Source organism: Cydia strobilella, chromosome 2 (assembly GCF_947568885.1).
Source record: "Cydia strobilella chromosome 2, ilCydStro3.1, whole genome shotgun sequence".
Taxonomy (NCBI): domain Eukaryota; kingdom Metazoa; phylum Arthropoda; class Insecta; order Lepidoptera; family Tortricidae; genus Cydia; species Cydia strobilella.
This window is the reverse complement of record NC_086042.1, coordinates 8,364,297-8,388,058: the sequence shown is the minus strand read 5'-3', so window position 1 is coordinate 8,388,058 and position 23,762 is coordinate 8,364,297. Positions and strand designations below refer to the sequence as shown.

The 23,762-nt window shown below is 37.0% G+C and overlaps 1 protein-coding gene across 5 annotated transcripts in view; it reads right to left on the bottom strand.

Annotated features, from left to right (window-relative positions):
- The window catches only part of LOC134751016 (sex determination protein fruitless-like), a 108,167-nt gene that overhangs the window by 39,719 nt on the left and 44,686 nt on the right, over positions 1-23,762 (bottom strand). For 4 of the 5 annotated variants that reach the window (XM_063686340.1, XM_063686366.1, XM_063686404.1 and 1 more), the window contains exon 2: positions 81-109. The gene's annotated coding sequence lies outside the window, so the exon portion shown is untranslated. Of the gene's footprint in view, positions 1-80; positions 110-9,415; positions 9,472-23,762 lie in introns of those variants that run through there. The other variant, XM_063686349.1, reaches the window with a different exon arrangement.

Below are 23,762 nucleotides of genomic sequence, written 5' to 3'. Positions count from 1 at the left end.
TTATTCTGTATGGTAATTTTGCAATATGTGATGTTTCAGGTTTAATCAGTGTAGAAATATGAGTGGGAGTTTGTTCTTACATTTGTTGCGATGATCTCTTGTGGACAATCTGAAAAAAAAGGAATAAATATGTTAAATATATCATTAGACTTCAAATGATTTCTTAAATAGGTCAGCGAAATCAGTTCCTATAAAATGTTTAAAAAAAACCAAAGAATGAAATTTTTTAAATGTTTTTTGCGAGATCTTGCAAATCTACGAATTATTTTTAATATTCTATTAAAACTGAGTAAAGTATTGTTCTAGAAACGAAATAATAAATTAAAATGCATAATTATTATTATTCAATTAAAAGTAAAACTAAAAGTAACTAAGAATAACAACTTATATATAAAATAAAAAAAAAACTACTTAATTAAAAAACATCTAAATAAGGCCCCCGCGGCATTGTGCCAAAGATGCTGGCAGCATTCCCTCGCTGAATGGCAATACTTATGCGCTGCGAGAGAAAGCCGCCAGCTCTCTGGTCACCGGTTGCGTCGACGAGCTTTTTGCTAAGTTCTTTAAAAAGAACTTTTGCGCTTGGACCCCACGGCCCCAGTGTCTCGACACCAAATGCCACAAAGTGGTATTGTGGGCCGAGACCTCGGTACTTAGCGAACTTTTTGCCTTCAGCCGCCTCGGCAGCCGCCCCAGCCCTGAACGAAGTTCTTGGTAGATGGGACGGAGCTAGTGTATCGACGCATGTGGCGTCCCAGACCAGCACCCGTCCCATCTTCCACGGGACCAGGGTCATACCGTCCGGTCTCTTGCCGTCGTCCCTCAAAACGCCGTTTGGTTCAAGGATAGCCGGCGCGTTGACGGTGGCAAGAGAACGGCGGATGATATCGTTCAGGGCAGCGTGCCTGGAGAGGCGACCAGCGCTTAATTGACAAGAAAGGCCGTGGTGTCCAAGCACATCGACGGTTGCGCCGCAGGGGCATCTGTGGGGGGCGCAGACCTTTACCCCTAATCTAAGACTTACGGCTAAACGTAAAGTATCCGGCTCTAGATATGTACCAGTGGGGGGGGAGGGATAGGCATGCAGCCACTGGCCGGATTCTTGTTCTGCAACTGCGAGAAGCCGTGCGCGCGCAGGGCCGTCAGAGCTGGAAAGTAGTTCCTCATACTTAATTTTGCACAAAGTGTCGTCCCAGCAACGTTGAACGTTTAATTTTGAGGGTAAATTTTGACCCGGACAAGCCGTCAGCCAGGCGTTTCTAGCCTCCGTCAAGCACGCCATCTCGTAGTTTAAAGGACAGGCCTTTAGTATTTTTCCTACGAGGGAGGAAGTGCCATGGACGGAAGATAGAAAAGCCGGCAAAGCAACACTGGAAATTTTGCGCGTACCCAGCCCGCCGAATCTGATGGGCAGGGACGCCTGGTTCCAAGAATGCTCGCTAAGCTGTATATTTAGAACGGATTCTAAGGAAGATATAATAAGGTTGTCAATCGATAATAAGGAGTTTTGGTGTTTCCAAAATGGACAGCAGCGTAGCAAGTAAGTAAATTTTGCTACAAAAAGGCAAAATTTTAGAATAGTCAGAGCGGAATGGGAATCGATTTCGAGCAAGCGATCGGCGCAGTTTTTGAATTTAGTAATCGCGTTTGTAGTAATGCTGGGAATGGCTTCTTCGAAAATTGGTGACCCTAGGAGGTTTAGTGAGTCCTTGCTGACTACTTTTATATTGGGAGTGATGGCTTGAAATTTTTGTACGATGTCGGGATTATAACGGTTTAAATATAATTCGCACTTTTCACAATTCAATTCCAATCCTATTAGCTTAAATTTATTTATTATTTCCGAAAGGTCAGCAAGTACTGTATTTACATCACCTCCTAGGGTACCATCATCCAAGTACCAAACGTTAAATTTTGAATTCAAGTTTTGAACAACTGGATTGATAGCTAAACTGAAGATGGCTGGTCCGAGAGAGTCGCCTTGCTGGCAGCCAACTTCGGAGGAAATTTCGTGATTTTTGTACAGTAATTTTGAAGGATTTGCATAGCAATTTAATAAATAGTTATAAAGTTCCGGAGCGTGGTTGTTGACTTCTGCAAGCAGGGCGTCCCTATTGAGAGAGTTGAAGGCATTTTTGACGTCAATTTTTAGAAGAACCTCACACTGGTCATTGATCAGGCAGGTGCGGAGGGCATGGACGGCGGCTTCGCACCCTCCTTTAGTACCAAAACCAAGTTGTACCGGTTCAAATTGTTTTTGCAATTTAGAAAGTACGTGTCGGACGGAAATTTTGGAAGTTAAACGCCGAAATGTTGAACCAACAGCAATGGGCCTGATTCCCCCATCTTTTTTTGTGAGAGCTATAAGATTTGCACCATAAATAATGGGTTCAAAGAGGGGGTTGACTTTTCCAGAAAGCATGAGGTTGACAAGTTTGGTGAGTGCGATAATGAGGCGTTTGCCTGTATCGCCGACGCATTGTGAGGTTAAATCTTTCAGGTGTTGTGGGGATAACCCGTCGAGGCCCGCTGCAGAACCCGTTTTGAACGAAAGAATTGCATTTATTGTGTCTTTATCCTGAACTTGAAGGCACACGTAGGGTTCTGTGGGCGGATCTAGGAAGTATGGTGTTGCTGGGGCGGACGGGTGTTTGTCTTGTAGAGCCGAAAGAGTTTCAGTCGAGTCCACAGAAATGCATAATAATATAACATGTACTGAATCATTAATTTAAAAAGAAAATTACGAAATAAAACTATTACTACGGATTAAATCGTGTACAATAAATTTAAAATACATTAAACGTTTCGAAATCTTTACGTAGCGCTCGAGGTCAACGGGAAACTGAGGAAAAATATATACTCCCAAGTCCCAGTTTTTATTATTATTTGGAACCCTCTTTTAAATATTTCATATTAAATTAAGTATCTAGTCTACAATGCTAATTGAATTTATGCCAGACATAACATTAAGGAAGTGAATAGACCTGATTACTGCGAGTTGTCCCACGAACAATTGTTCGACGTGTGCGCCGTTTATTTGCTAGACGATGAACTTCTTGTAATAGGGATATATCATTCAAATTCAAATTCATTCAAATTTCATTCAAATTCAAATTCAAATTCTATGTCATTTGACATATAAAACGTAGAAAATAATAACTCATTTAATAGAAAATTAAAGGAATGCCTAATTAATAATGCATTTCATGACATCTGTGTCTTTGTGAATTTAATTTGATTTTAATTTACTTTAATTTAATTTTTTAAATTTATTATTATTTTTAATAATCGGACATTGTATGAATTGAATGTATTTTTCCTTATTATTAATGATTGAAAATGTATATAAGTGTCAATCTTATCTTCAAAATGTTTTGATGTGTAATGTATGTGTATAAAACGAAATAAATGAATATGAATAGTTACGCGATATAATCCATTTACATAGTTTTATATCATGAGCTATTATCGCGGTAGCCAAAGGCGATATTAGAAAATTACGGGTTATTTTGAAAATAACTCCTGAGATAACACGGTTCATCTAGCGTATCGTCAGCCAACTGGCATCGGATGTTTCGTATCATAAGTATACTTACCCTGCAACAAAAAAGGCTCAGTTTCCTATTAAGAGAATATCCCCTGGAAAAGTATAAGCACTAATTCCGGATTCAGCAAGTATTTTCTCTAAGAACATGTATTTTTTCCGCAAAAGTGCCGAAGACTTTTTCGTGTAGAATTTAATCGGCTTTAATGTTGCCTTACCTCATATTGTCATAGAGAACTTAGATTCCGACTAAAATGCAAATTTCTCCAAGATGGTACACATTTTCCAAGATAGAGGCGGTTACTCGAGGTACCCAAATGTCAAATAGTGTGGACATGAAAAAGAGACCTTTTATTAACATACATACCAAATTTCAGGACTGTCCCAGAAATTTCGAGATTAGTCCTAATCCGATTGTGCTAGAAATAATTTTCCAAATCGGTTCAGAAATAACGGAGACATCGGTTCTGACGTAGCATTCAAACATTCAAATGCTCGAATTGATAACCTTCTCCATTTTTTGCCCGTTAAAGACTGATTATGGTGCACTTTTATCATTATTAAATAATATACCTACTAGAATAAGAGTACTAGTTATCATTATCATATATGTCACAATATAAAATGTTATTTTTTGCCAGTGTATAGGGTCTTCAAATAAGTACCTAATGTTACAAAAGCTACTAAGTAAGTAAGTAGACAAGACAAGGATGACACTTTTAACAATGGGACAAAGGATTATATATAAATAGAAAACTTTTACTCCAACGCCAATGTTTTGAAGTAGGTACCTTACACAATGAAGTGCGGGAAAATATATGACACACTCTGATGGGCAAAATAACTGTTACTGTTATGTCAGGTATTAAGAGGAAAGGGGACGACCGCTTCTCCATACAAACGTTTCCCATTTTTCTCTCCGGATTTTAACATGTTAGAAAACTTGCTGCAATATGTTCCACATTCGTTGTTCTTAATGTGGAACTTATAGAACCGCTTTTGGGCTCATATTCTTAGATATCAAACCTGCGTGTTTTTTTTTCATTATAATTATTATCGAACTTGGGGGGTAATGTTATATTTATCGAACTAGTGCGGTAATGTATGTTGACACTTTTTTTTAATTGCGCTTTTACTGTTTTAATAATTAGAATTTGATTAATATTGTTTTGTTGCTTTTCTCATAAGTGTCTTCAAAAACGTCGCAAGAAACACGTGTGCTTGGTCATTACACACATCGGCTTTTTTATTGCGCGCGCGCTAGAGTATAATGGCCAACGTAGCACACTTGTATCATAATGTACGTTTAATATTATTACACAATTTGATGTATATTATATAACGTAGGGTTAGGTTTTTTTTATTATAAAAGATAGCAGCTTTCAAAATTTGTATGGAATTTGACGACCTCCTAACTTATAGTCGGTAGTGATCCAGAGCCTACGAAGCAGGAGGTCCCAACGAGGGTTCGAATCCTGGTGAGAACCCAAGGCCTAATAGCAGGCCCAAAAGCTATTTGTGAGGGGTCATGCTATACTAGGACTGTTGGTAGATAGGTATGGTAGGTGGGCTGTTGTCTGGTCGATTGTGGTGGGTACTCAGGAAACTGGGCGTTTTAGGAGGCATAAGTATAAAATATATTAGTAGGTATCACTGGTTTGATTGAGTTGAAAATAAAAACCTGTGGGTTTGCGGAAGGACGTACCTAATACAAAACGAGGGTCAATAATGGACCAAGTTCGCCCACTTTGATTTTGTTCTTTTTTGAATTCATTGGTTTGATTATGACAAAATTAATAAACTGAGGATTTGAAAAGCCGTTTAATATGAATCTGTAGTCAAAATTGGAACAAACGGCCGCCGTCTTGAATTTCTACATTTCTGCTCTAATAAAGAATAAAATTGATATCTGGGGATTCGAAAGGTCTCTTAATATGAATTCGTAGTCAAAATAGTAAAAAAAGGGCCGCCATCTTGTCCCGATCATAATAAAAATTGATGAGAACCTGAAAGGCCCTATAACATAAGTTCGTAGTCGTAATTATAAAAAAACTGCAGCGATCTTAAATTTCTACATTTTTTATTCAATCGTGTCAAAAATTAAATACATAGATGTCTAGGAACTCACACTATATAGTTTTTGGCGAACCGCGATTTCTCAGTTCGGGGTGAATTTCTTAATCATAATCAGTCTGCTGCGGCAAACGGCAATGCAGTTTACAAACAGCCTAACCATAAAAACTATATTATATAAATGCACGTGTCCTGACTGACTTATTGACTGACTGACTCATCAACGCAGAGGCGAAACCACAAAAGCTAGAAAGTTGAAATTTGCGTACCAGGTTACATTTATAATGTGTACAAGAGATAAGAAGGAATTTTGAGAAATTTAACCTCTAAGGGGGTTAAAAGGGGATGAAAGTTTGTATGGGGTTCATTTTATTTTAAGCTAGGAATTTGAAACATCGGGAAAAGATATATTATTAAAATAAAAGAAAAATTCATCCCCTAAGGTGGTGAAAAAGGGTTTGAAATTTTTTTTGGAGATAAAATATTTTTGTGAGTGCGGGACTTGAATCTTTGTATAAGGGCATATTAGTAGAATACAAGATAAGTGACTTCAGCGTTTTTTAAAAGTTTGAATCCATTACAAATGCTTTGAAACTTCTTGGAAAGGCATAATAGCCGATTACAAATAAAAAGGATTTGGGCTTTTTTGGTAACCCAACTCCTAAGGGGGTTAAAAAAGGGATGAAAGTTTGTCTTGCGGTTCAAATTTTATTTTAAGCTAGGAACCTGAAACTTTGCAAAAAGGTATTGAATTAAAAAGATAAGAAAACTAATTTCAGCGTTTTTAAAAATTCATCCCCCAAGGTGGTGAAAAAGTGGTTGAAAGTTTGTATGGAGATCAAATATTTTTGTGAGTGCGGAACTTGAATCTTTGTATAAAGGCATATTAGTAGAATACAAGAAAAGTAATTTCAGCGATTTTGAAAATTCATCCCCTAAGGTGGTGAAGAAGGGTTTGAAAGTTTCTATGGAGATCAAAATTTTTTTTAAGTGCGGGACTTGAAACTTTGTATAAGGGCATATTATTAGAGTACAGGAAAAGCAATTTCAGCGTTTATTTAAATTCATCCCCTACCAGGATTAAAAAGGGGTTGAAAGTTTGTATAGGGTTCCAATTTTATTTAAGCTAGGAATTTGAAACTTCAGAAAAAAGTATTTCATTAAAAGAGAAGAAAACTAATTTCAGCGTTTTTAAAAATTCATTCCCTAAAGTGGTTAAAAAGGGGTTGAAAGTTTGTAGGGGTCCCAATTTTATTTTAAGCTAGGTACTTGAAACTTCGTAAAAAGATATTTAATGAAAAGAGAATAAGATAACTAATTTCGGCATTTAGCAATAAAAGACATAACCACCAACATACAAATCCACGCGTACGAAGTCGCGGGCAACAGCTAGTTATCTATAATACAATCATCAAACAAACATCCACCAACCCCCACTACAATCAACCAAAACAGTTATATCAACTTCCTTCGGGGTACTCACACCACTATTGGATTTAATACCTGCTTCCACTTTAAAAAGTCAAGATTTTTTTAATCAAAATATTATTTATTATAGCGTTAAGCGGATTGTAAAGCGCTCGCTGTTTAATGGTTTCCCCGCCATTGGGATTGCCCGAAATCAGTCCTAATCTAGTCCCAATTCAATCAATTGATTTTATTCGTTTAAGGTTAGTAATGCGGTAAGTAATCGCAAGTAATCGGTACGAATATATATTAGACTTCCTTGTAGAATTGGTATAGATAGTATTTTAGACTTTTCCTTTTAGGATTGGTATACCGGTCTAATAATTTGCCGGCAAACGATACTCTTATCAGCAGATTATCTATTCAGAGGCAACGTTTCAAAAAGTGATAGGCCAGTCCACACGGGACAATCAATTTGACAATTTAATGAGAAATTAAATTAAACTAATTTTTATCAAGCAGAAACAAGCGCCCGGTCAAGTGAACGGAGTCCCAAGTCATATTGAGAACTCACCATTAACAATGTGCTAACCCAAACTAACCTAATTTTTATCAGGCAGAAAAGTGCGAGCGATACTACAATTGGAAAAATTCCCCGCCTGCGGCAAGACTCGAACTTGCGAACTTTCGGAACACCGGTCCGATCGCTACTACCAACTGCTACGGAGGCTTACCAGAGGCGTGAGAATCATTCCATTCCTTCCTTAATCCTTTATAGGGTTCCGTAGTCAACTAGGAACCCTTATAGTTTCGCCATGTCCGTCTGTCAGTCTGTCCGAGGCTTTGCTCTGTGATCGTTAGTGCTACAAAGCTGCAATTTGTATCATAAAAAAAAATCGTAGATATAGAGCTTAAGAAAGACATTAAATGTTTAGCAGTTTTTGAGTTATCGCACAAAGTCTCCCCTTCATAGTAAAAAAACGTACAGCCACAGTTACAGTATGGTATTACGACATTAAATGGGTTTTAAAGTTATTTGGCAATATTCATGTAAATAAAGTAAAATGTAACATAAAAAAATTGCTTATTTTAATCATTTAATTGTTATTTAATATTTAATTTCTCTAAAACAGTTTCATTGGCTGAATGAGTAATGCCGTTGACTATTGGCAGTTTAGCTGCCAATAGTCTGCAGTTATTGCATTTTCCTCTTAATTAATTACTGCAGTTTCCTAAAATATGTGTTTTTTCATAAATATTGCAATTTAATGTATTTTCCCTATGGATTATTATGACCATACATGTAAAGACTCCGATTGAAAGTTAAGGAAAAAATCACGGCTATACGTCTATTACTTTAATTAAGTACTGATTATGCTTTGCTGTGTCTTTTTGGTTTCCTGAATGAAAAGTACAATGGTTTCATGAAAAGTACATTGTTTAACTCGGGTGAAAGGCACCAAGAATCATTTCATCCCTTTGTTAACAATCTTCTTCTTCTTCTATAGGTACTAATAGCTCCAGCTTAGCCTATCGTGACGGAAGGGTAACTATGAAACCCTACACTGAGCATGGCCCGACATGCTCTTCGCCGGTTTTTTTATGTTTTAGGTACACGCCATGGTCATAAGGTCATGAGTCAATGGTAATATGAGTCAAAAGGCGACCTTCTTTATATTAGAGTATTCTAGACAACTTTTTAATCTGCCATATTAATTATCATATCTGCAAAACAAAAAATGCGAAATGAAATTCGACAGGGAAAAGGTACAAACGAGAATTGACCCGCTGATTTTGGTCCGCTGGTTCCAATCAGTGATAAGCAATAAAAGAATCGACTATTCGATTACCAAACAGGCACGCACAAGCCGCGGGATGGTTACACCGATTGACCAGCTACGGGGTACTCACACCGCTATCGGATTTAATACTATCACCAAGATTTGCATGTCACAGGACACACCGGGATACGGACCCGAGGCAAATATCGTTATGCATGTGAGGACTGCATTGTGCACTGGAGTGACACCTGGATAAATTAATTTGCTTGCACGTGGCCCACGGCCGATTATTAATACGTGTCTGACTGAAATTCTGATAAACAAATCAATCGAAATCAATGTACGTATGTATACTACGTATATTAGCCTAAAAGCCTTTGTTTTACTTAAGTAGAGACAATGCGAGTAACTAGTTTGGAATAGAGTCTAAACGCAAAATTAATATTAGTTACTTACCGCTTAACTTATTTTACTTTGTATGGCCAAAAAAAAGTGTTATGGAGAACATCGCTTCGTATTCTTTATTGTCAAACATTTGATGTTAAATAGTAAAAAAAATTGGGCCAGTCAAATAAGAATTTTTATCACGACATTTTTTGAAATCCTCCACCGGGCATTTACTTAAGTGCCAATAAAATTTCCAACATGTTTTATGCTCATTTTTATCAAAGTGTAAAAGTCTTTTGTAGGATTAAAACAGAGTATCCCTTTGTGCTCATTAAACTACATCAGATTTGGCACTGTTTGAAATTAGCTATAAATATTTACAAATACCAAATTTCGATGCAAAATCGAATTTTAGCGACGACCTGTTAGATTCTATGCATCGGATATAGTATTTTATGCAACCGTTGTTTAAGAGAGGTCAAAAAAGGCGAGTGGCGTGAGTAACAATTTGAGGCGAAGGCGAAAATTGTTAATAAAGACGCCACGAGTATTTTTTGACTCGGTTAAACAACGTTGCATACAATACTTTTTCTACGACCAAGCACTTTGAAATAAAATTGTAAATTTAACAAGTATTTTTGACTTCTACCTACGGTATCTACCGATTTTGAATGTTTTAAATACTATAATCTGAGACACTTCTGTGGGAGGATAAGAAAAATGTAATTAAAAAAACATGTCTGTAGTTCACTTATTTGGCAAGCTCGCTCCAGACTACGCGGCGCGAAGCCGCGAACGCGAGTGTGGAGTCGATTTCGCTGATTAGCGAACTAGACTGCACACTCGCGTTCGCGGCTTCGCGCCGCGATTCGCGCACGAGTGGGAAGGGAACTTCAGAGATGACATTTAAAATAAAGCTGGCCATACACTCTAGGGTACGAATGCGCAGTTTTACCGGTATGTACAGTTCAACTGTACACACACCCATGCTGCTGCACCTGCTGCTGGTCGTGTATACATAATATGTATACTTACTTGTTACAATGGAATACCTACCGCAGTTTCATTCAAGCGTTACGTGCTACTTTCAAACCGGAGATGTTAAAGTACAGCTTCGTTGCTTCAAATATGTCCCTTACGACAGAACGCATATTGAACTTGGCACACATGTATAGTAGCTTTTAGAGATAAAATAAAAAGTAAAATTGGAAAGTTGAAATTTACGACTTTCTTATTAGGTACTCGTAGTGGTTTTACCCCCGTCCTTGTCCACTTGAGCTCTAAATTCTTATTTTACAATTAACAAGAATCGTTATAACTACATACCTACCTACAACTATATACTTAGTTATAGTACCTAATTAATAAGGAATGTTTGCATGCTTCTTTAAGTAAAATGTACGCACTTAAAATGACCCACTGTCCAACTATGTTTACCACTACATTTTTGCAAATAAATATATCTTATCTTATAACAAACAGTAGTCATGAAATCGGTCAGTATTTTAATAAGGCACTTATATGTATAATTAAAGGTTTCAAATTATGCGTTTCGCAAATTGTTTTAAACAAATGTAAGACAATTATTAGCTATTTGTTATGGGATGTCATATGGAACGACTACCACGTGTGCTATAATTAAGTAGGTATTTACTTAATTGTAGCGATATGATGTATAATTTAATTTACGACTTCATTAATTAATTTTACATTGTACCGCTATTACATTACAGCTGACAGATCATACCCATAATACATCCAGATCTAATTCATATTAACCTTTTTTTACAATTAGATTAGAATAAGCCAGTTTTTAGTGTAGGTACACTCGCACATTTATTTAAACTGCTAATGCGAATGGAACGTATTTCATACAAAACCATACAAACAAATATCGCTGCGGCCAACCGCAAGAACCGATAGTTCGAATGTAATGTAACCTTTAATGTTATTGACGGTTAATACCAAAATTAATAATACCCAGTCAGTAACATTTTAATATGTATTATCATTTTACAATGCATGTGCTCGAAAAGTGCGTTTCCTACGGAGCCATATCATGCGGAAAGTACTACATTTCCGCACTAGTGCTTTTTGTTTTCAATTTTTTTTACAGTACATATGGTGCTACTTTCTCGCACTAGTGCGGAAAAGAGCACTTTTCCGCACTAGTGCTTTTTGTTTTCAATTTTTTAAGAATTAAACTTATTTGCCATTATGTTTTTTTTATTTACTCGCACAATGCATAGTAAAACATTGTATGATACACGTGCGTAAAGATGATTTCCGCACTTGTTGCATAAATAGCTATTACAGTACATATAGTGCTAATTTACCGCCCTAGTGCGTATGTCGAAAATTTAGGTATGCCATAAGTATGTACTGTAAAACGTTGTACAATACACGTGCGAAAAGGCAATTCGCAACTCGTGTCGATTTAATCGTAACGTACTAATATCACATACCTACTCGTAATGCCATCTTTAATTACAGGTAACGAAATGTGATGCAGTGGTGAACAAGTATTTAGGAAATTTAGGCCACATTAATTCATGCCTTTACACATCAAGATTAAAGATTTTTTACGCAATTTTTTATTCATGCAAGTTTTTTTAAATGGCGTCATAGGAATACTAAGGGATATCAAAATCTGCTGATACACAACTTTTTTGTCAGTCTCTTTTATTAACTGCCACTCGTTGCGAATTTCCTACTTTTCGCACTTGTATCGTAATATACTAATGTCACATACCTACTCGTAATGTCATCTTTAATTACAGGTACGAAATGTGATGCATTGGTGAACAAGTATTTAGGAAAATTAGGCCACATAAACTTAAGACTTGAGTTTATTAAAGTAACTACCTCAGGGGGCCTAGCCAAGATGCTCTACGACAACGAAACGCTTTCTGTCTCTCTATTACTTTTACATATTAGTGCGATAGAGAGACAGCGTTTCGTTGTCATAGCGCAAACGATTGGCATCTTGGCTAGGCACCCTGACCTGCTAGCATGAATTGAGTTTGAATGAATTGGAATGAATTGAAGATTCATTCAAACATGCAAGAATTGAATGTTTGAATGAATTGAGGCCTATCGCTATTACCTCCCTTCTCTCTAAGGTCATGGAGCGTATAATCAACGCAAAGCTCCTGAGATACCTAGAAGAACACGACCTGATCAGCGACCGCCAGTATGGTTTTCGCCACGGTCGCTCGACTGGTGATCTTCTAGTGTATCTCACTCACCGCTGGGCCTCGGCCATTGAGAGTCAAGGTGAGGCATTGGCAGTTAGCCTAGATATAGCGAAGGCGTTCGATCGGGTCTGGCATCGGGGTCTTCTGTCGAAGTTACCATCTTATGGACTGCCGGAGGGACTATGCAAATGGATCGCTAGCTTTTTGTCTGGCAGACGCCTACGAGCCGTAGTAGACGGAAGCTGCTCCAATAGCATGGACATTAACGCTGGCGTTCCGCAAGGTTCTGTGCTATCCCCAACGCTGTTTTTGCTGCACATCAATGACATGTTGTCTATCGACGACATTCATTGCTATGCAGACGACAGTACTGGGGATTCCAATTACGCAGGCCGTGCCAATATCCCTCGTTCCATGGTGCTGGAGAGTCGTGAAAAGCTTGTGTCGGATGTTGAGAGCACTCTATCCAGAGTTTCGGTGTGGGGCCGGGACAATTTAGTCCGATTCAACCCAACTAAGACACAAGTTTGCGCGTTTACCGCTAAGAAAACCCCATTTACTGTGGTCCCACAGTTCGAAGGCACAGCCCTTACCATGTCAGGGAGTATTGGGATCCTCGGTGTCGACATCTTTAGTGACGTCCAATTCCGTAGCCACCTGGAAGGGAAGGCTGCACTGGCATCCAAAAAACTCGGTGTGCTCAATAAAGCGAGGCGATGTTTTACTCCGGGGCAAAGACTGCTGCTCTATAAATCGCAAGTCAGACCCCATTTATTTATTTAATACAATTCTGGTTAAACGGCATTACAGCAAACACCAATGCGCCGAGAAACTTAACCTAACAGAAAATTTCATTTCCAGAAAAATATAATACAAAAGTAGGTACAAGATACAAAATACACAGGAAGAAACAGAAATAACACATCACATAACATAGTATTATACACCGACTGTGGAAGGCCTATCATCGATCGTCTCACAATACTTCAGACATTCTTTTCTTCTTTATTTGAAGTTGTTCATAAGCGCATTGTAAATATTGTAATATTTATGCCTACTTGAATAATAAACTATCTTTATCAACTGCAATTTAAACTTTTGACGACGCTGTTGAATGACTTCTTCCTCTGAAATAATCCGTTATAGAACTAAAAGAGCGATTGAATTCGAAATTCTAAGTGTAAACGTCGTAAAACAAATACTTATAATAAAAATGTTACTGAAGCCTATTGTAACTGTAATTGGCTGATCCCACATTTAAAATCGTATAAAATTGTAACACGAAAAAAATCTTGGGTCAAAATTGGTATAACGCTCAACATACAATTTTCAAATTGCCAGCAATCCTGAAATACAAATGGCATATACTTCAAAAATATAAAGATTTATTATTTTCATAAACAATACAATTCAGTCAGAATCTGTGCAAGTGTAGATTGTATTTAGATCGGGATCGTACAAGCATGATGGGGTTAGGCGTATAATTGGGCAGTTAGCTTGTAGCGGGTTACAGGTAACTCGGATATAGCCTTCAGCGGTGCGACAGAGCTCTTCAACCGATAGACATATGCCAGTATTAGCATACCTCACAAAGACATACAATGGACACCACATATTCGCTTTATGTCAAGATACAGCTATATGCCTAACGGGTTAATCTCATTATTTGTTTTGATAATGGCCGTTAAACTGGCGATTATTGGATTAACTATTTAAGAGTCCATTACCTCGATTAATAGTGTAGTACAAATTAGAGGTTTTAATCATTTACAGTGTGATTATAGTTAGAACTTAGAGAGCAGGGTTCGGCTATCTAAAAAAAAAGTATTAGTAGTGTGGTAGGGTAGGTACGATAACATCAAATTAAAATTTCAAATTTCAATGGTTTTTTTTTCCCTAAGACCAACTCACTTTTTACCGGTTTTATAGTTTTTTTGACATGCAGTAACTATATTTTTATATGTATATCAGTTAAATAATTACATAAATAAATTAGTTATACTTGTATGCCATCCCCTATCTAAATCTTATATTTTTATTATTACTGGGTATATCAGCAGTACAAATATACATTAAATTTGGTGATGTATGCAAATTTCAACCGTTCAAGTAATAAGTAGGCACCGTAAAATGGGGTGAGTAGGGTTCGCGGGGAGAGTTGGGTTATGAATGGGGAGAGAAGGGATGAAAGGGGGGGTGAGATGGGATTTTAAGGCTACTGCTACAAAAATAATGTATTCTAATTTAAAATGGAGCTGTAATACTCATAATAAAAAAAAACGATCCAACAATCTTCCAAAATCACGTTTGTATGAAAACCCTAACGGGTGCATGTTGTAACCTAAGATATAAATAAGACCTAATGTAAACACATGTATGCAATAAATGATATGACTAACCCATCTCACCCCAATTACGAGGGACTACGGGGTGAGGTGGGATTTCCTGTTTATCGTCGAAGTTATGAAATGGAACTACCCAAAATAAAATAAAAACTAAATCCAAACGTCCGGAACACTTATTATATTTTTACAGTTTGCATATGTAAAAATGAAATGTTATCGAGCTTTGAATGTCAGTTTTGCTCCTACTCACTCCATTTTACGGTACTTAACTGTTTATGAGATACAACCAGTTGACCAACAGATAAATAAAAAACCGGCCAAGTGCGAGTCGGACTCGCGCACCGAGGGTTCCGTATATTAGATAATTTTAACAATGTATTTTTTATGCGAAACGTGAGTGAAAGGTAAATTGCGGTTTACGATTTATGACGTATTAAAAAAAACTACTTACCAGATCTCGTTCAAACTAATTTTCGGTGGAAGTTTGCATGGTAATGCAGGTACATCATATATTTTTTTCAGTTTTATCATTCTCTTATTTTAGAAGTTACAGGGGTGGGGGGGGGGGGGGACGACACACACACACACACACATTTTACCACTTTGGAAGTGTCTCTCGCGCAAACTACCTATATTCAGTTTAGAAAAAAATGATATTAGAATCTTCAATATCATTTTTGAAGACCTATCCATTATACACGTATGGGTTTAATGAAAAATTTTTTTTGAGTTATTTATGAATAGTTTGAGACTGACCAAGTTTCAACAGTATAGTTTTTATAGTTTCAGAGAAAAGTGGCTGTGACATACGGACGGACAGACAGACAGACATGACGAATCTATAAGGGTTCCGTTTTTTGCCATTTCGGCACGGCGGGTGGAAAGTAACTTTTGCTCTGTAGGTTTATCTAATAGTCAAAACACCACTCCGCTGCTATTAGGTGATAGCCTTCACTTGCATTCAGTCGAAACGGGCGCCACGTACTAGAGTGAGACCAAGAAAAGTCTGCAACAATTTTGATAGCAAACGCAGTGCAAGTGTTATTTTAAACGACAAACTTCTATGAAATTATGACGTATAGATAACACTTGTACTGCGTGTGCTATCAAAATCGTTGCAGATTTTTCTTGGTCTCACTCTATCAGGTTGTGTGAGAGGACGCAACGTAATTTTTCGAATCAAAAGTACGTTGTTTGGCTTTTAGTTATTTAATGTTTACGTTGTATTAAAAGACGTACATTTACCTGAATATTCACATATTGATTATTGATTAGACTGATTGAAAAAGGTTTTCATTTGTTTTTCTCTAGGACGTTCCATTTCAAAGATCTTTTATGTTTTTAGAAAAATGCGGTCAGGTACAAAAGTAACAAAGCCGTAGGTACAAAAGTAACATTTACATTCCATACAATTTATTTGATCTAATATGTGGCCACATGTTTAATGCTTCAATGAGGATTTAAATGATGTATGCCATGCCATATTTGTGAGTGAAATGAAGTCTGACCCTGAATCTTCTGATTAGAAAACATGTTTATAACACAATCATTGATATCATCGCTTAAAATAATTATAATTTCTAACGAGGAATTAATATTGATTTGTTTTCTTAAAATGCTACTGTTTAAGTAGTTAAAATGCAAATATTAAAGTGTGTCATTAATAACAATTTACATAATTGACTCACTTCTCACTTAGATTGGAACTTGACAGAATCTTATTTCAATTGGCAACGCGGGTATTGTGTTAGAATGTCATAGTACTGATTACTGATCATCATACAATGTTTTTCCTAGTTATTCATGGCTAAAGTTATCTTACGCAGTACATATGGTGGTACTTTACCGCACTACGTGACTATGTCGAAAATTTTAAGGGCCATATGTACTGTAAAACGTTGTACGATACATGTGCGAATAGGTAATTCGCAACCCGTGTCGATTTAAAACACTCGCTTTGGTCGTGTTTAAATTTATCGCCACTCGTTTCGACTTTTCTATTTTTCGCACTTGTATCGTAATGAACTATTCAGCCCTTATACGTACCTATCTCTTATCCTATATTATCTTAATTTGCTAAATATGGTGGTCACCATTAAAACATTTTTTTATATGAATTAGAAAAAATGTGAAACAAATATCATGTCTGTCACAACACTAAAATGGGGCTTAAATAGAAATTACTACGTATTAAATACTCGTAGCCCCCGAATGACCAGTTATTGATAACTGTCACCGACTCCGGCTGTCTCGTGATATGTAATTTTCTACCTGTTTACAACCAATACAACGTTACATTTTATATGGTGGGCGTATTCGAAGGCTTCAATAAAAACAGGATACAAAATAATGGCATACATGCAGATTATGGGCTGTTAACATTCGATATACCAGACAGATATTATGATATTGCTAAATTAGACAGAAAAATTTAAAAACACTATAGGTATAGTGTTATTATTTTTTTATTTTAAAACAACTTTGGGAACAAATCAAATTATTTTATTATATTTTGATTTGTGTTTTTTAAGTGGTCACTACTATATATAAATTATAAACTGTAATAAATGTCATATTTAAAATAAAAAGTGTCGAAAGTAAGTGAGTTTTTCTTTTTAATTGCCTAGTTTATACGTACAAGCTTCTCGTTTTTATAATTGAAAATGTGGACTTAATTTAAAAAAAAAACTAATTGTTTGGCAACTTATTTATTAAAATCGTCTTATTCAATTCGACGCTAGGGTGGAACAAACGAGATGAACATATCCACATACACATACATGACATGTATAGGGTATTACTTTCAAAACAAAAATCGGGGATACTATACGGCTATTTGGTTGCGGATTTCAGAATATAGGTTATTACCTATATTGGTACTTCGGAGGATTTCTAGGAGATATTACACCGAACCTACACACTTTTAGATATAATTTTTTCTTTTTGGTCACTTGTTTATTTCTCGTTATGTATTATTTCTTTTTTTATATTATTTAGAAAAAAATGTCACTCAACATCTGCATCATATTATTATATTACCACATCATTCACACTTTTACATCACACGCATCACGTGATCTGGGTTCCGGCAGAATATCAGTGCCTTGCTCAAAAGAGTGAAGGGTATAGCTGAGTCGGCACCCTTTTGCTGTTGCTGCAATGCACACAGTGCAAGTCATTCTACTATTCCTGTTGGTGTTATGTCTATTATTTATAAGATTTTGTATTTCGTTTTAATCTATTGTGTATTTTGTTAATTGTACTTATATTCTTCTGTTTGCCTATATAGGTATTTCTAAATTGTATGTATTTGCAGCAATCAAATAAACGCTTTCTCTATCTACGAGTATATATACGGCAAAAATCACAACCCTTCCCGTAGTTGGTACTTGGAGTACTACATGATTTGTAACAATGGATGCAATTGTTGGAACGCATCGCGTTTGAAACAATGGTACAATCATGAATCCGCATCACTACAACGGGCGGTAAAGGATCATAATAGTTTTAGCTTATATAAAAGCCGCGTCTAGCTATTAAGACCATTGTTGTTCGAACGCGTCTGATTGGAGCAATACTCTAAAAATTATACCTATATTGCTAATTTTCCTTTCCTACTTTTTTCATTCGCTACGAACTATTTATCGCAGAATTGTTAGCCGCTACGGCGCGGCGTAGCGAACAATTAAAAAAGGGTGTAGCAAAGTCGTGTAAAGTTGGTCAGGCTGTGAGGCGCATATATAGGTACATTCTTACCTAGGTAAATATTTTCATATTAATTTGACATTGATTTGCTTTTAATTTAAGTGTATCCCTTTAACATCAAGCTAGTAATAAAAATGAGATCATAATATTATGTTCGGATTATTTGGACACATAAAAAACAATATACATACTCTTACTACTTGCGCTTGCAAACATGTGGTCCAAGCACACGTTAGGTGGTGTGGTTGTGGTGTGGTGTGTTGTAGAATAGTGGTGTGGTGTGGTGTAGTGTGGTGGTGTGGTGTAGTGTGGTGTAGAGGTGTAGTGGTGTAGTGTGGTGTAGAGGTATAATGGTGTGGTAAGTAGTAGGATGGTGTGGTATGATGTTGTGTGTTGGTGTTGGTATGATGGTGTGGAATGGTATGGTGGTGTGGTAGAACGGGCCACTTATATAATTTTCATATCATTTTGTGCCATTAAATTCACATTCGAGAATAAGGCCCCCAATAATTAAATTGAACATGGATTAAATTCGATTTTTCTTAATTTGAAGCTGATTTAAACCACTTCAAAAACACGCGTAGCTGGCGCAGACTTTGGATACCACAATAACTTGGTAGATTTATGTCTTGAGTTGACGACAGACGGCCGAGTTAAAACTTTCTGAAAATTTATGATTCGTGCAAGACAAAATGTAGCGGACTTAAGGATGACTCACGTTAGACCGGGCCGTGACGGGGCCGGAGCTTCCGGCGCTTACTTTTCTATGACATGACAGGTCATTACGTGATGCTTTTCATAGAAAACGAAGCTCCGGAAGCTCCGGCCTGGTCATGGCTTGGTCTAACGTGAATCATCCTTTAGGGTTTGCAGCGAAGTAAAATGGACTTCCAACAGGGAAAAACTAGAAGCAGCAGGCTTCCGAGTTGCAAAAATATCATCATCTATTTAAATTGATGTGCTTTTTGATATCTGTGAATTACGCCCACACTAAGTTTAGCGCGCCACGCCCATTTTAGCGCGTAGAGTTCTTACACACTTTTTTATTAAGTATTAAGATAAATAGTGCAACAGGTTGCGTGCGAACTAATCGTTTAGCTATATTTGACGTTCATAAGCGCATTTTAATATGTCTACTTGAAAAATAAACTATCTTTACCTTTTCAATCAAATCTAACTCAATTTAAATCTAATAGGTCCAAATGTTATACTAAATTGACTCGATAATAAAAATACGTTTTCACACAGACCGGTGATTGTTCCAACTGTGTTTATTCCACTATTGGACACTAACCGCATGTTACAGGTAAGTGCCGTATCCATCCATACCAGGACCAGCGATTCAAAGCACATAAATAGCAAGCGTTTGACTCCGGTGCACCAGTATAACTGTCCTCTCTATAATTCTGCAGTCTTACAGAACTGTAGGCAACTTATACTGGTGGCGATAGAAGTGACCACCCTGGAGTGTCATTGCAAGGCAAAGACAAACTAGATCACGAGCGCCCTTGTTACATATAGTTATTACGGGTTTAGAGGTCAGGATACAATAGTATGTTGGAGAATCCAACTCGCCCGCACTCGTGTAGGTGACGCATCACAACACGACCTGAGGTGATTATTGGGAGCCTCCGATTGCACTTGAAAGTGTTCTTGTGTAATCGTAGAGCAGGAACAATAGTCTCTAGCATTACAGCCTCACTGATGCTTGGGTTCCGGCAACATGAGAAACTGTTTGTGACTGCAAAAGGAGTGTTGCATATGGACAAACTCACTTGTAGTGTTTCATTATGTATGTATAAACTGGTATAACATATTAGATATTTAGTACTTACTGCCACTTGCTATGATTAACCTACGTCATTCCGTAACATAGTTTGATTATATTACTATCCTTGATCTTCCGTAGCCGGAACTTGTGGCGGTTATTTGGGCGTGTGCGGAGCTAAAAAAACGTAGGCCATTTTGCACCGAGTTGATGCCGCCCCGTCCGACCTGCCTGGGTGCAAGGCCTATTGAGATTGAATGGAATCTGAAATATACCTTTTGGGTAAAAACGATGAAGTAAATAATTATAGTGGCTCGTCCTCTGTTAGCTGCAAAAGTGTATAGGTACCTACTTTATGAATGGAATTCATTCATATAAGTATGGACAAAATGAACCCCCACGAGGTGAAACTTTAGATATTAGTGGAACTACTACTAGGTACCTATAGTCAACTCGCCCCTTAACCCCTGGAGAGCCCCAGTTTCACAGTAGTATGGAACTCCTATACTAACTACACACACACGTGTATTAGTGTCAGACGTCAGTAGGGCGCTCCACGGGTTAACTATGTTTTATACCATCTACCGACGACGATTGACTAAAGCAAGTCAAAGGTAGCTAGAATGTTCTAAGTATCTTACCCACACAACGGACGACAGGTCTCTCCCAATAGCACTCAGGTAAGTTGAGATGCTTCTGCCGATCGCCTCGTCACAAGCTGTCCTGCTTTGACTGATTGTACTGATGAAAACCAGTACGGGATGGGGTCGTTATATCCATAATTCCATAGTTTATGTTATCAGGTTTTCGATTTATGTATTTATCGTTTAGTTCAACGAAAATCTACTTTTGATGTGTTTCTATCTTTATATTGTGTGGATGGGAGATGAATAAACTTTTTGTTATTAATTCTTTCATATTTTTCGTTTAGAATGGCTCCTTGCGGTCTTTATAGAATCCAACTTTCTTCATTGTTGGATCGAACTTATATTTCGGAACATTCCCATGTAAAACCATGGTTTCATTCAAAATATATGTTGTAAAGTAACACAGTTTGGCTGCAAGTCAGTTGGCGCAGAGTCAAGAAATCAGCCGGAGTCCGCTGCCTTTTTTGTTTAGGGAAATAAATATACCGACTGTTTACCAATGTAAAATAATTGAATCTTATTAAATTACATTACGTCGAAGACTTACTTTGATACCATGGCATAGTTTCTCATTCTTGTCTTAAATATTGGTGCTTTGGTGCTTATGTTGTGATATTATGTTTAAGTAACCGATTATACCATTTATACCTATAACTTAATCGGCCTTGATCCGGGGTTTTTGAAGGCGTAGCGTAGACTAATTATTATTATTTTTATTCTTTATGTACTCGAAATCTAAAGCTAAAAATAGTATCTATATTATATGTAAACAAGTCTCGCGCCCTCTCAAATTGTCATGTTAGGGCCGCTTAAATGCTGCTGGACGGTCCAGCATCCAATGGGTCCAGCTTGGACCCATTGGATGTTGTTAATGGGTACCTACTTACTTACTTTATATAGATACTGCTTAAGGCGGTTCCCTGAGCCATAAGGCGAAAAATCTCCTTATATTATCATGTTTTTTAAGAGGCGATGATATTCGTAGACGTGGAAAAAATATATGTAGTTCATGACTATATTATCTTTAATAACATAGCTTCCGATTCGCGAATTATGACACTTCGCTCGATACAATTAATTCCCAAAGTAACCTCTAACTCGGACTTTTAATCAAATTTTACTCGGTTATTAATTATGTGATACTATAAACAAATAAATTGCCCAAGCCCGCAGCCATAACTGCGGTAGCAAGTGTTCCGTGCGTAGGTAATTTTTTTTTTTTTTTTTTTTTATTATTATTACAAAAAGGCAAGCACTTGACCGCAATCTCACCTGATGGTAAGTGCCGATGCAGTCTAGGATGGATCATGCTTACCTAAAAGATGTCTATTCACTCTTGATTTAAAAAGGTCCAAGTTATAGTGGACTGGGAATATATTTGCAGGAAGTGAATTCCACTCCTTAGCCGTTCGTATGATAAAGCTGGATGCATAGCGCTATCCATCTAATATCGTACGCATCGTTATGACGGATTAAATTTTAGGCATATCTCAAACACTATGAAATGCAGGGCCTTATTAGCTATGAAGCTTTAATCATTGCTGAAAGGTATTTCGAACAGGTTTTAAGACGACAGTGGACGACTGGGTAATTACGACGTATTGGGTTTAATAGAGCTATTAAGGTACAAAAAAATCTTCTAATCAAGCGATACCAGTACAGTGACCGCATTATTCTAGACACCTATGATTATGACTTCCCACTGCCCACTGCCACTGCTGCTACTTTTATAATCACTACACCTTATAAAACAAAGTCCCCCCGCGTCTGTCTGTTTGTGTGTATATAAGAATGTTCGCGATAAACTCAAACACTACTGAACGGATTTTCATGCGGTTTTCACCGATCAATAGAGTGATTCTTGAGGAAGGTTTACGTGCATAATTTGTTAAGCTTTAGTGTAACCCGTGCAAGGCGGGGCGGGTCGCTATAGCCCCTTAGTTACCTTGGATTGTTATCCAGTGTTGCTTTGCTTTGGGTTTTGTAGACTGGTTGCCACTTGCCTGTGATTCTTAACCCTCATTAACACCACCAACTCATATTTATAAAAATCTTGTTATTAACGGTCCATTTTTTACATCTTTATTTACCAAACACCAAAATGACAACAATGTAATAAACGTCAAGGTTGACAATAAACATGACAAATAACAACTTCGTATGTGAAAAACCGGCCAAGTGCGAGTCGGACTCGCGTTCCAAGGGTTCCGTACATTACACAATTTACACAATGTATTTTTTATGTGAAACGTGAGTGAAATGTCTTTAAAAACCCGTAGGGGTCGGATCAGAAAGTAAGTAATTAAGTCCGACTCACGCTTGACCGCACATTTCTACTAGGTTTTCCTGTAATATAGGTAAAGATCTATATTGTGTATTTTTATCAAAATTTTAGACCCAGTAGTTTCGGAGATAAAGGGGGGGGGGGGGGGGAATGGTCATTTTTTGCCTATTTTCTTAAATAACTTCTAAACTTTTTATTCTAAAATTATTAAAAAAATATATTTGAAATTCTAACAATGAGCTCTTTCATTTGATATGTAATAACACGATATAGTTTGAAAAACTTTGTTTTTTAAGTTTCTCATTTACCCCCCAAAAGTGGCCCCCATGTTTAAAATTTATTTGTTTACGTTACATGTCCGTCTTTGGGTCACAAACTTACATATGTACACCAAATTTCAACTTAATTGGTCTAGTAGTTTCGGAGAAAATAGGCTGTGACAGACGGACAGACAGACAGACGCACGAGTGATCCTATAAGGGTTCCGTTTTTTCCTTTTGAGGTACGGAACCCTAAAAACTAAATACGTCAAAAACAGTAAGTAGGTATAAAACCTCATGTTATGATATATTATTAACATAGTATTTGAAACTTGTAGACTGGACGCGGCTCAAAATGGAAAGT